Source organism: Micromys minutus (genome assembly GCF_963924665.1).
Source record: "Micromys minutus genome assembly, chromosome: 6".
In the NCBI taxonomy this organism is placed as follows: Eukaryota; Metazoa; Chordata; class Mammalia; order Rodentia; family Muridae; genus Micromys; species Micromys minutus.
This window is the reverse complement of record NC_137975.1, coordinates 44,061,317-44,075,550: the sequence shown is the minus strand read 5'-3', so window position 1 is coordinate 44,075,550 and position 14,234 is coordinate 44,061,317.

The following is a 14,234-nucleotide window of genomic DNA, read 5'->3' as shown; positions in this document are numbered from 1 at the left end:
ACCCTCCCTTTTCCACTCCTCCCAAGTTGTCCCTATTTCCTGTCAAATGCATGACCTCTTCTTTTTTAAAATTATTGTTCTATTTTGTTAAAAGTATTGTTGTTTTTAAAATATGTGTTTTATATGAACACACAGACACAGACACACAATTCACAGACACACAGACAGACACATACACACATCTATCTGTTCATCCATCCATCCATCCATCCATCCATCTATCCATCCATCCATCCATCCATCCAACCATCCATCCATCCATCCATCCATCCATCCATCCAACCATCCATCCATCCATCCATCTATCCATCCATCCATCCATCCATCCATCCATCCATCCATCCATCCATCCAACCATCCAACCATCCATCCATCCATCCATCCATCCAACCATCCATCTATCCATCCTGTAGAGTTTAATCATTTAATGTTGTTTGTATGTGTATATGTTAAGGGATGACCATTTGGGACTGGATAACCTTTTTCTTTCATAGATAATACAAAATTTCCCCAAGGCCACAGAAATTTTGTTTTGCAGAAGACTTTTTTTGTATTACCTTTTGCATATTGGTTTACATTGTAAACTAATTTATATAATCTGTATAACATGCAGGCCAAACTTCTTTTCTTCTTTTTCTAAGTGTATGTCCACTTGATTGAGCAGCACTTACTGAAGAGAGCCACTCTTTCCCCCACTGAGCTGTAGTATCACCTGTCATAGATGAGGTAACCATAGTAACAACTTCTTTTCCTGGGGATCTTTGCATTTCATACAGCCAATCATGTGTACATAATTACTATACTTGTGTAATCTAAGTTTGTAATTGTTGATATCTGGGAGTCAAAATTTAGATGAATTTCTTTCATCTAAATTCTCAAGATTGTCTTGTCCATTTGGGTCTCCTACATTTCTTTCTTACCTTACTTTGATTTATACAGTGGTAGTGATGGAATTTAGGATCTGCACATACAGTTGATCTATAGCCCCAGCCCATCCATGTACATTTTAGAATCACCTTGTTCATTTTGATAAATAACCTGATGGAACTCTGTTTGGGATGAGCTGAATTTAGAGCCCAGGATAGGCAGATTAGCATCTTAACATGAGAGAAATCTATTTGTATACTACTGCCAATATTTCCACTCAGTCGCTTCTCAGATTTCAGTAGAAAAGCTTTGTGATTCATACATTATGCGTATTGTGTTTTAATTTTGTTACTGTATATGGTGTTTCTGAAATCTTTATTTTCTTTGTTGTAGATAAGTGAAAAACAATTTTTTGGTATGTTAACGCTGTGTTTTCAACATTACCAAATTTCCTTACTCATTTTAATAATTTGGTTGTGGATAAATTTGGACTTGCCCTGAACGTGTTCTAACATAGAACATAGATGGGAGTTAGGAAAGTAAAAACTGTGACATCTAGCTTTGTAGCTAAACCTATACAGACTTCATGTCCTTGATTGGCACCTGCTACCTTACTGTTCTTGGATCAAGTAAGATGAAGGAGATGGAAGAGGATTCTTCACGCTGTTGACTTTGTTGCCAACCAAGACGAGGACCAACCTTAAAAATCAGAGCACCTCTTCGAGAGACATTACCACACAGGAACAGTTATCTGGCAATAATTTTTAAGCTGTGTCCACATGGAAAACAGGCTTAAAGCATGGCTGGGGAGTTGTGAGGTTATTGAAGAGACTTTTTGGCAAAGTTTGGAGCTCCTGCTCTCTACCTCTTTATGGGGAAGGATGCAGAGGTTACTTCTAATGCAGGTTTACTGGTCAGTATTTCCGGACTGGTTTCTAAGGATTCTGGTGAAGAACAGTGAACTGGTACCTGGGGTCATTAACCAAGACTGGGCAAGATCTTTGCCTCACTGCACTGAGCTCTGATTCTGAGATGTGAGGCAGGGGTTTGGAGGAGGGCATATCTTTTGACCTGGTACTTTGATCACAGACCTAAAACTGGGTTACTGAGGACCAGGGCTGTGCCTGAGCTGGTTAAGACAAGTTTGATGATCTGGGTTCATTCCTCAGAACTGATTCCTGTGGGTTTACCAACGTCTGCCCTTCCATGCACTCCGAACAAACAAACTGATGTTTTGCCTTTAAAGGAAGAAGACACTGGGTTTGGAATAGCCTGAATTTTTAGAGGTTATTGTGGCCAGTGGGTTCTGGAGTGTTCTTGGGGGGAAAGTAGTATATTTAAGGGGCTATGTTAAAAGAAAAATATTTGCTTCAATAGTTTTATAGTGACAGACCTTAATGTTTAGGTCTTTAATATATTTTAAATTAATTTTCTATAGGGTTAAAAAAAAAAGAGAAACCCTTCCACCTTGGTTCCTCTGCCCTGGGCGCTCAGGTTCCCAGCATCACTTACTAATGAAACTCCTTTCTCCACTCTGCTCTTGACACTTTCACTGAAGAGGAGCTGTCTCTCAATGTACTGATTCATTTTGGAGCCTAATTCTATGTCATAGATTTTCATACTTATTTCCATAGCTGCTCTGTTCCTTCATTTGTAAAGAACTCTCATGGGACATGAGTTGTTCCCCGGGTGATCTCTGCCTTGAGATCTTTCATCATTACCTTGACAGTATTTCCCTCTTCAGCCTTTCTCTCAACCCAGGTTCCACAGTGGAAACATGGTGGTTTTGAAATGCAAACAATCATAATTTCCTGATATTAAACCAATGTAACATCAGTTGCTTCAGTGCACAAATGTGGTGGGAGTGAGCTTTAACCATTCCAATGACAAAGGTGGGCTGGCTCATGCTGTGGTTTGCAACTGAAGTGCCACCACATTCTCATTATTTTGTATGTAGACATGGGGCCAGACAGCATGGTCATGCCCCAGCACTCAATGTAGAGGCAGGTGAATCTTCTATGAGTTCAATTCCCAGCTGGTCTACATAGCAAGTTCCAGTCCAGTCAGACAGTGAGGCCCTGTCTCAACAGATCTGGGCTCTGGCTGGTGGAAACAGGTCACTAGAGGTGACCTTTTGGAGGTTATACCTTCCCAGGCTCTGGTCTAGCCTGCTGCTTTTTGTTTCCCTCCATATCAGGCATCTCTACCGCCACAGAGATCAAGCTGCCATTGCTGTCATGTTTTCCCCTCCATAATGAACTGAGACCTTTAGAGACCACAAGCCAAAACAAATCCTTCCCTACTTAAGCTGTTTCTGTCAGGTAGAAAAGTACTATGACTACTTTGTAATAGTAAAAATAATAAGTATTAGTATCACTCTGGCATGACACTATTCCATCACTTTTATTTGGGTTTAAATTTTTAATTTAGTGTTTATTTATTTACTTAGAGGGGACTAGCCTTTAACTCTTTATGTAGCTGAGGATGACTTTGAACTCATAATCTCGATGCCTCTACCTCCCAAGCACTGGGATCAAAGACATGTGTCACCATGTTGAGTATCCATCATTTTGGTTTTATATGCAAGGAAAAAAAAAACACTAAAGGATTATGGGCTTAGAACCCGTAGCAATCAGCCCACAGGGGCAAATCCTAACAACACCCATGTGGATTAAATTCAGTTTGCATCAGCAGCTAGACAAGGTGTGGCAATCTCAGATGAGTCCTTCGTAGGCATCCTGTCACTGTGCAGGCTCCACCCCTGCAGAATGACGCAACTTCAAACACAAATACGTCTGAAGTTGCATTTGTACCAAACGTGTAGACTTTATTCTTTGTCATCATTTCTTAAACAATCCACTGCAGTTGTTTTTTACATACCGTTTGCATTGACATTACAAGTAATCCAGAAACGAGGGCATACGGGAGAGGGTGCAGGTAGGTTATACCACAAACGCCTATACCATTTGATATGAGGAACTTGGGCATTGACAGACTTGGGTATCTTCAGGGGCCCCCACAAACAACCTACTTTGGATCTGGAGGGATAATTAAACCTGATAAAAATATTTATACAATAGGACATTTTAGTGCCAATTTTGAAATTTTGGATTCTTTTTAAAGACAGAAATATATAAGAACATGTTTTCATTTTAATCCTAGGTGTGGGGATGTAGGGCTGCTTTGGACTGTCTGCAGCAGCTATATTTTGCCTCTTGCTCTAGCAGAGGCATGGTTTTGCCAGCTGCAGGTAGTGTCTGCAATTGTGTAACGTTTGGGACTCTGAGAACTTTTCAGAGGGTACATAAATGTCAGGGCCCTAGAGAAGTAGGGGTTGATGGTTGTTGTTTTTTTTTTTTTTTGGTGGGGGGCTGTCCTGCGCAACCGTCTCGCCAGCAAGAACAGACGTGGTACACAAGGATCCTTCTGCAGCAAAGCTTTATTGCAAGTGATGGAGGAAGACCCCCGAAGGGAGGACAAGCACCCAGTTTTATACCCTTGGGGATGCGTGTCTCTACCTGATTGGCTGCTCGCTGGTGGTCTGATGATTACCGCTGGTGGTCTGATGATTACATCCTGAGATGGGCTGTGACTTTGGCTCACCTTGCTTTTCACGCATGCGCTTTTAGGTTGTTTGTCAGTTTTAGCTGACTCACGGCCCCGGAAACCGGCGCCATCTTTGCAGGGCGTTGGCTGCGGGCCCCTTACAGGGGGCATTGCGATTTGTTAGTAGCCGTGGTCAAAGAAGAAGCAAAACAAGTTAGATTCATGGATTTTCCTAATTCCTCTTTTCCTCTGTCCTTGTTTCCTTCCCATCTGGTGTTAGGGGGTGAGACCAAGGGAATAAAGGGTGGAAAAAAGAAGAACTCACAAAGTAGCAAAGACAAGCCACAGAGCACCCCATATCATCAGATATAATGGTAGCAGTCCCTTGGGTGTCAGGGTTTGGCTTAGGATTTCCCTTTCTCTGGTTTTCTGTGGACCAGGCTGCTTCCGGATGCCCTGTAAGGATGCTGTAGCGGCTGGCTGGAAGGATGAGGTCCGATGAGGCTTGGGAACAACCTCCCAAGGGCAGTTCCTTCAGGTTGGCTCTGAAGTATCTGTAGCCAGGGACTGGGTCAGGGTAGGAAAGCCGAATTATCTAAATCTGGTGCAGGAGAGCTCTGATGAGCAGCTTCTGTTCCAAGTGGCTCAGTGCTTTCTTTTGCTTGTTATAGGAAGGCATTTGTTTATTTGACATTTTCTTCTGACTAATTCTTCCTCTCCTTTTCCAGGTGTTAACTCCTAATAAATATCCTGCGTCTGACACCCAGTCTTTGTCTGACTCTCTGAGACATTCTCCTGCAGCTTCAGATAACCACCCTGCCCCCACTGTTATTCTTCAGTGCCGCTCTTAGGAACTGGGAGGTGATAGCAGACAGCAGGTAAGGTAAAGATCTCACTCCCCACAGACTCACATGTGAACTAGCACTAGGATGTGTCACCTATGGAGTTGGTAGCATGGCCCTTGCTTTGGGTACTTCTGGGTGGGTGTAGAAGAGGTGGTCTGGAAGCTTATCCAGATATGTCCAGATGTGAGCTGTAGAACTGTTTCTTGCTCTATGTTTGAGCAAGATCTGCTGTATGGATTCAAAATGGAGCTTTCAGATTGGCATTTCCTTCACGGGCCCTCCGGTAGCTCAGCAGAACAACCCCTTCCACACACCTGATGTGTAGCCAAGCTCTTGGATCAAGCCTACAACTCTCACTCTCACCAGTTCCTCTAAGATCTTTGAAGATGGACAATTTCAGCAGCTTCCCAAGATGTCCAGGCTACCATAGAAGGTGTATTATAGGCTGAATACAGGAGTCTCTCTCCTCCTTTTTGCCCTGTTCCCCTGTGTGGTTCAGACAGCAACACATTTTCTAAATCTTCTCCCAGAACACGAAATTAATGCAGCAATACATAAGCTAAGGGAACATCAGAGTTCTGTCTCTGGTAGGGAACTGGGAATTATGGCAAGGTATCCAAACTCTGGAGTTGGAGTTGCTGTCATTATTTTCCTGACTCTGTGGTGAACAGTTGATTATTCACTAGTGTGTTGCTTAGCACATATATTTATTTTAATATAAAGAACTTGGCCAAAAATGAGTCATGGAGGGATGGCATTATTTCCTGTTCAACCACATTATTTGCCTGTGGGTATTTCCATCTACTGGAAAAGCAAAGAGGCTCAGTCACCTTACAGTAACAAAAAGGGATATTGAGCCAGTTATGTCCTGAAGGGAAAGAACAAGGTAAGGGCCAGTGCCATGGCCAGAACCTAGGAACTGGAGCTTTGGGAGAACTAACTTGTCCTGAGAGTCTGAGGAGGGACACAGAAGGCTGCCTGTGACAACCCACCTGCAGCAGAAATGCAAAATTATCTGTTGTGTTTCACACGTGTTCATTACAGAAGTCCAGTTGGAAGTTGCAGCTCCTGGAGGGACTCTAGGAAGCCCCCTCTGACTTCCTGGCCCTGAACCCACACCTCGTAGAACATCTGTAGGGCCTGTCTGACTGCAGTTCCTTCAGGGCTGTCTGCCATATGCAGCAGTGAGGAAAGCCCTTTGAGAGTGGGTTCCAACTTTGATCACCAGCCCTGCTCAGAGGCAAACACTCTTAGGCATCATGAGGTACTTGGGGATAGTTTTACTGTTGCCCTCTGAATTTTCAGATCAGAGTGATCTCTTCCATGGTAAGAGTGCTGAAGACAGTCAGGATTTTCAGTATAGCACCGAGAGCACCTGACTGATGGAAGATGCTCCCTAACTTGTGTGCTGGTGCGAACTTCTTCATGGTTGTCTTGCTGAACTGTGGAAGTCAGTCACCCCATTTCCTGCCTCTCCCCCTTTATTAACACATAACGATCTCCAGGTGACCACAGTGTCTCCATCTATAGGTTACTGTGAGGCACAGAGGAGATAACATGTGAAGCGCATTTTTGATGCCTCTGGCTTTTCATGATACATAACACACCATCCTCTCAGTTGCTCAGACTTTCAAGTGAGGGTGGCCTTAAAGTGTGCACTGTCTAAATGCAGCCAGAAACCAGGCAACAGTGTCAGTATCTGAGAGGTGTATGCTAGACATTTATGATGTCATTCTCTTCTACCCTTTAATTAACAGATTACCAAAAACCCCACATGCTTGGACAAATTATTTTGACTACTTATATTTAATAATCCCACTATAATCTACCAATGACTTGAAACCACATGTATATAAGGAAATGTGTGTGTGTGTGTGTGTGTGTGTGTGTGTGTGCAGTGCTTCAGCAAATATGCCAGAATGGTGCTTTTCCATTGAAATACATTACTTTCAATATGTGAATTTTTTTACAGACTTTTTAAAAATTTCTATTGTATCTCTTGTGGGTGTATGCTACATGCATGTGGGTACCCTCGGAGGCCAGAAGAGGGTATAAGAAACCCTGGACATTTCTTCAGAGCCCCAAGACATAAGTTTTAAAATTTAAGATTCATTTCCAGGAGAAATATAGCCAAACGGTGAAATAAATATAAATAATTAATAATATAAATATAAATAATAAATAATTAATACATATAAATAATTTTAAAGTTTTACTTATAACATAAACAATTTTATTTATAAATATCTTACTTACACACACTTTAACTTATAATACCTGATATAAATTTCATAAAATATTTAGATTAGCACTGACATTGACTACTGAAATGAATTGTAGGGAGAAATGATGGTCCAGCATGGAAATTACATTGCTCATTTGCTCCCAAGAAAAACAGGGTTTTCCTGCTAATAAATAAATACCAAATAAAAAACTCTTTTCCTGACATCTGAGTATTAAAAGCAAATGTTGTCCTGGGGTTTTTATTGCTTTGATAAAACATTGTGACCAAAGCAACTTGAGGAGGAATGGGTTTATTTCAACGTACAATGCTCATGTCACACTCCAGCACGTTAATGACCTGCTCTCTCTGGCTTGCTCAGCCTGCTCTCTCTTATAATCCAGGAGCAGCACAATCCACAGTGGGCTGGGCACTCTCACATCAATCAACCAATCCTGTGGGGCCATTTTCTCAACTGAGATTCTCTTTTTCCAGATGACTCAAGCTGTGTCAGCACTAGCCAGCACAAATGTTTTCCCTAGCCTTTCTTATGAAATGCTCAGCATTTCTTGGCTTAATGTCTTTGCCATCTCTGCCTGATGGGCACAATGGTTGACTGTATATGACGGTACTAAAGTGGCCTTGGTGTGTTGGATGAAGCCAGGCAAACCAAAGATATTTGCGGAAGCTCTCAATACAGGTTGTTTTGTTCTGAGGCCTCTCTTCTGACCTGGTTTGCTCCAGGGGAGAAAGCACTGGTTGTAAACACCAAAGGAACTCTTTGGCCCTCAAATGTTGCAACCATTTTCTTTATGTCTCTCAATTGTTTTGACAAATAACTATATTATTAAAAATAAGGTAGCATATGACTTAAGGATATATGATTTGTAGGGGGCTAGATTAGATTATAATTTCCTATTTTAAAGTATATTCTTTATTGGGTTTTGATATTAGATAATATATGATAAAATTACTGTATCTTAAATTGCTCTTAAAGATAGCTTTTAGCATTCTTCCATGAGAGGCAAAGGATAAGCCAGCTTTAGAACTACATTCTTAGAAGGAATTGATTAACTGTGATGATTTGGGGTATTAGCCAGTAACAGTTTAATGCCAGAACTGGGTGTGCTGGCCCATGTGCTTAACCTCAGTATTTGGGAGGCAGAGGCAGGAAGACCTCTGTGATATAGTCTGGTCTACAAAATGAGTGTTAGGACAGCTAGAGCCACACAATGAGGCCCTATCTTGAAAAAAACAAAACAAAGATAAATAAATTAATTAATTAAATGCCGGAAACATTGTGAGGAACTTTAAATTTAGTGTGAGCTGAGCTGTTCTCTCTTTTAGTGGGGTTTTCAGTAATGGCTACTGTGGTGGTTTGAATATGCTTAGCCCAGGGAGTGGCACTATTAGGAGGTGTGGCTTTGTTGGAGTAGGTGTGACAGTGTTGGAGGAAGTGTCACTGTAGGGGTGGACTTTGAGACCCTCTTCATAGCTGCCTGGAAGTCAGTCTCCTGTTGCCATTGGATAAAGATGTAGAACTCTCAGCTCCTTCTACAGCACCATGCCTACCTGCACACTGCCATGCTTCCTGCTATGATGATGGTGGACTGAACCTCTGAACCTGTAAATGTCTGCCTTTATAAGAGTTGCTTTGGTCATGGTGCCTCTTCACAGCAATGGAAACCCAAACTAAAATAGCTTTCTCTTTCTTTGTTTACTTATTCTAGTACCCTGGGTTGACTACACCTGAATTATTGGTGGTGTTTAGTCTAAGCTATTCAAGATGTTTGTTTTCAAAGAGGATGAGACATGGACTGGCAACTAAATGCCTAACAAGCACTTTATGATGTGAAGGGGAAGTAATTGAAATTAATTTGCTAAATATATTAATATTGATTTTGGCTAGAAGTATCCTAAGACCCAATCCAAAACTGAATTTCAAGGGTTGTCTCACATATTAACATAGAGAATGGCAGTATAGGGCCGTGGGTGTTCAGTGAAATAAAAAGACCTGGGGTCCTTCAGCTTGATCAGTATCTCCAAGGTCAAAGGAGCTAACTGTCTTCTCTAATACCATATAGACAGTAGACAGGAAGTAGGGAACAAAGACAAAAGGCCCAATGTAGCATGCCTGCTGGATATGCTCCACTGAAAACCATTCTGAGGAGCTTCTACCTTCCCATTCTACAAGCAATATTTCTTTACATGTCACCAGCAGGAACTGGGTCACATAGTCACTCCTCACTGCCAAGGGCTTCAGCATGGTGGATATTTTAGTTGGATGTGGTGCTCCTTAGATACACGCATGGTTGTGCTAATAATGAAGAAGGTAAACATGGCATTTAAGAGAGTCATCACAATAAAAAAAATAAATAGATGACAAATTGTCTCTGGCCAATGACCTAGAGTGTACAAACCAATAAACACAGGATGAGAAAAATTCCCAGTATGCTAACTATAGTTTTTTTGTAAGTGGTAGAATCATTCTTGACACTCATTTTCCTATAGTTTTTATTTTATTGAAAGAAATACAAGTCTGTTTATAGTAGAGAAACCAAATTATTGACAAAAAAATGTCTTTATTTGCTTACTGACAATCTTCACTTGTTGGTTCTTTACTTTGCCATCCTGAACATAGAGAGCCACTGTTACAGTTAACCTAACTTAACACAAACTAACGTCACCTGAAAAGATGGTACCTCAGCTGTGAAATCTCCTCCATCAGATTCGCCTGTGGATATGTGGGCAGCACTGTCCTGGGCAGCTGAAACAAGACAGGGGAAACAGGCCAGTCTGCCAACTGTGTAGTGACAATTTTGAAATTTTGGTTTCTTTAAAACCACCACCACAACAACAACACAGAAACATCGCAATATGTTTTTTATTTTAATCCCAGGTATGGGATGTGGGTCTGTTTCAGACTATCCACAGCAGCTGACTATGATTTGCCTTGTGCTCTGGTGGGGTCCTGATTTTGCCAGTTGCAGATAGTTTCTGTGACGGTGTGACATCTGGAATTTGGGGGGGGGGGTATAGAGGGTACATAAATGCCAGGCCTCTAGAGAGGTGGTGGGTTTTTGGTTGGTTGTCGGTTTTTGTTGGTCACAGTTTGTTAAGCAGTCGTGTGCAAAGAGGAAAGAACAACAAGAGGAAATTAGACATGCTGATGGCAAAGAACAAACTTGCCCTGAGGAACCCGATGCCTCTAATCAGCAGGAAGCAGTCTAACAATCACATCTCTCTCTTCAGATCCCCGACTTACTCAGGAGTCTTTCCCCTTTCCTCACTTTCCTTTTTTCTCTGCTATCTCATGTTAGGAGATTGAAAGGCTGGAAGAGACGGGGTGGAGAAGATGGGAGAAAGAGCAACCCACAAAGTAGCCAAAGGCAGCTACACGCCTGTTCCTCCACGGCCTCTGCTGGTTCCTGCCTCAGGCTCTTGTCCTTCCACATTGGAGTCTGGCCTGCAAGACTAAATAAACCCTTTCTTCCCCCAGTCAGTTTTGGTCAGTGTTTTGCCACCGCAGCAAAGACACAAACTATGAGAGCCACCGTCATCTTTAACTACTCCTATGGGCATCTGATTATGTGTTCACTCTTGTGTAATTTTCTTTCCAAAATGAAGTCCTGGATTTTGTGATAGAGATATTCCTTTGTGGTAAAAATACTCCTTTGTGGTAAAGATATTCCTTGGTGGAAACATGGCCAAATAGCATGGTTTGGTTCAGCTGAAAGAGCTCTGGGTCACAAGACAGGCAACTTTCTACAGATTCTCTTCAGATCTGCATAGGATTGTTGCCTTTTTTTCTTAAGTAATTAATCTGGGGGGGGGGGAGTGGACAGTGGTCTTATCTGTAAAACAATCTTAAACACTACAAAATTTTCCTTCTTTTCCCTCTCTCCCTCATCCTTTGAGATATGATTTTATGTAGCCCAGGCTAGCCTCTAACTTTACATGTAATTGAAGTTATCTTTAACTGTAGGATCCCGCATCTCTACCTTTTGAGTACTGGAATTTCAGTCTGTCACCATGGCTGCTTTGAGCAGTGGTGGGATTGGTGCACAGAGCTCTGTGCATGCTAGGCCAGCTCTCTCCCAACCCAAGTGCACAAAGAACCAGAGCCAACTATTTCTAAAAATCCTCTCTGCCCTCACTCTTCCACATTTTATTTTTTTGCCTCATTGCTCATCTAATGGCTTCCCAAGTATCCATGGTGTGGAGAAGCTCTTCCTGCCTTGTTTCTATTTTTACACGTGGTTGTTGCTCTTCATTCCAGGAGTGTGGGTGATGCTTCAGACAGAGCCCATGATATCATTTAGTCCTCCCTGTGGTTTGTCTTACAAGTCTCATCATTCCTAAGTGATGTTTTGTTTAGGGAAAATTCCCTCATCTCTGTCTCTAACTCTGACCTTTACAAACTTCATCCCTACAGTCCCACCTGCCTACCAGTCATGGAATTTGATGTTCTGGTGTCAGTAGAAACACAACTTGTTTTGAACCAAACTATCTCTGATTTCTGATTTCTCCCGATAGCACCATTTTGCTCTTAGTTTCTCAGCCCTGAAACCTGTAGGGATGTTTCTGACTCCTTCCTCTGTCTTACATCCCACGTGATCTTTAATTCTTCACATCGGGTAGTTTCGGAACCTCCCCTTCCTCTCTACTGTCATTGCATATCTGTAAACTAGAGCATCACCTCTACTTTGTTGGACACCATGGCATCCTTGCAAAGGACCTCCTAGTGTCAATCTAATCTTCCAACCAAAGCTGTATACCATATCTGAATTGCTTCTTTGAATTTTATTGTCATTTCCAAATCTTCTTAGCTGCCTGACCCCAAACATCTGTGTTCTTCTTCCTTGTAGGGACTTCTTTTGTACCTGTCAGCAGTGTACAAGGCATCAAACAGCACCAAGAGGGAGGGAAATGGATTACCAACCCATGAGCAGTTTCTACATGGACCTGCACCTATTTTCTTTAAACAACAAGTACAATTCCAGGAAAAGAGCAAAGGTAACAAAAAAACCCTTTAGATATTCCTCATGAGATTTGTGAAATATTTCTTTAAAACAAGAAGAACTGTGCCCCTCCCTTCTGCAGGGTACTTGCTGGATGCTGTTTAAAAGGAGCAAGTTCACAAAATGCTGTCGTTTTTCCTCATTAAAAATAAGTAAAGCAAGAAAATAATTGGTGTTGATGAGCAGCCACCAAAGAAGAAAACTCTCACCTGCCAAGCCTTCTTTCCAGCCCTAAACATATTATTTGCTGTATGTAGAATGCTTCAAAAGGCTGAAAGAACACATAATTAAAACAGATAAAAGATGGCTGGGCCTGGTGGTACATTCATTTAATCCCAGCACTCAGGAGGCAGAAGGAGGCGGATCAAGGCTAGCCTGGGCTACATGGTGAATTCTAGTACAGCTGGAATTGTATTCTGTCTCAAAAACAAAAACAAAAACAAAACAAAACAAAACCCCAAACAAACAAAAAACCCAACAAGTGCAAACAAGGGTCAAAGATGGCGGCTGCTCCTGGGATAGTTCTGCATGAGATTCAGTAGAAATTTCCTATGCTTAGTTTTTAAACAACATAGCACTTTTACAAAAGCACTTTAAACACACTTAAATTTTATTAGATTGCCACAATTTCACTCCATTATCAGTTCAAAAACTATTAGAGGTTTTCACTGCATACAGGTTAAATGACTATTCTGAGTACTCAGGTTTGCTGATGTATTCAAATGACTCTTTTCTCTCTGTCTCTCTGTCTCTCTGTCTCTCTGTCTCTCTGTCTCTCTGTCTCTCTGTCTCTCTCTCACTCTCTCTCACACACACACACACACACACACCTTTCATCAAAGGATTTTATTTCCTCTTTTTCCAGATATACAACTCACTCACTCTTCTGGGGAAAAAGGTTTAAAATATGCCACGTGGAGGCAAAATGTAATTGTGCACTATGTAAAAACTATCCTGTAGGATTCACATGATGATTTTTGTGCCTCCATATCTGGTTGCATTCTGGACATGGCATTGTCATGCTTGTTCTTTATGCCTTCTGCCTCTGTGTTCTGTAAGCCTTGCTCCCCATTTAGTCTCTGATTTGTCTATAAAAACTGCTCAGTCTGTGACTGAACAGGGGAGAGAATATGGCTGGATGTCCAATCCCAGTCCGGGGAGAGACAGGAAGAGAGGATTTTGGTCACAAGAAGAAGGTCCAGGAGCCACCATGAGTACATGCCTGGGGCAGAGAGAACCAGATCAATACTGTTATGATAGTATCTGGGGAATTGGGGCTAGGAGGTAGCCAGATTATAACAGATTAATAACTGCTCAGATTGTTCCATAAAGCTTAACAAATAAGTCTTGTTGTCTCTGTCTCAATTAATTTGGAGCTAGCCAGGATAGAGAAAAATGATCAGTTTTAAAATTGCACGAACAACCATGTACATTTTAAAGTGTACAGTTCGGGAGCTTTAGGCACAGTAATATATTATGTACTTACATTTCTGTTAGCAGAACGTTTTCTTTATGTCAAACAACCCATTTACCCTATACACTGTAACTGCTGTCCCCATTTCCAGCCTGTGACTTTGCACATTCTAGGTCTTCTATGGAAGAACAATCATACCATATTTGTCACTTGGGTTTGTTTTATTTCTAATAGCCTAAGGTTTCAGGGTGCATGTAAAATGTCTGAATTTGTTTCTTTTTGAGATTGAACAATATTTCACTGTGTGTTTCTACCACACC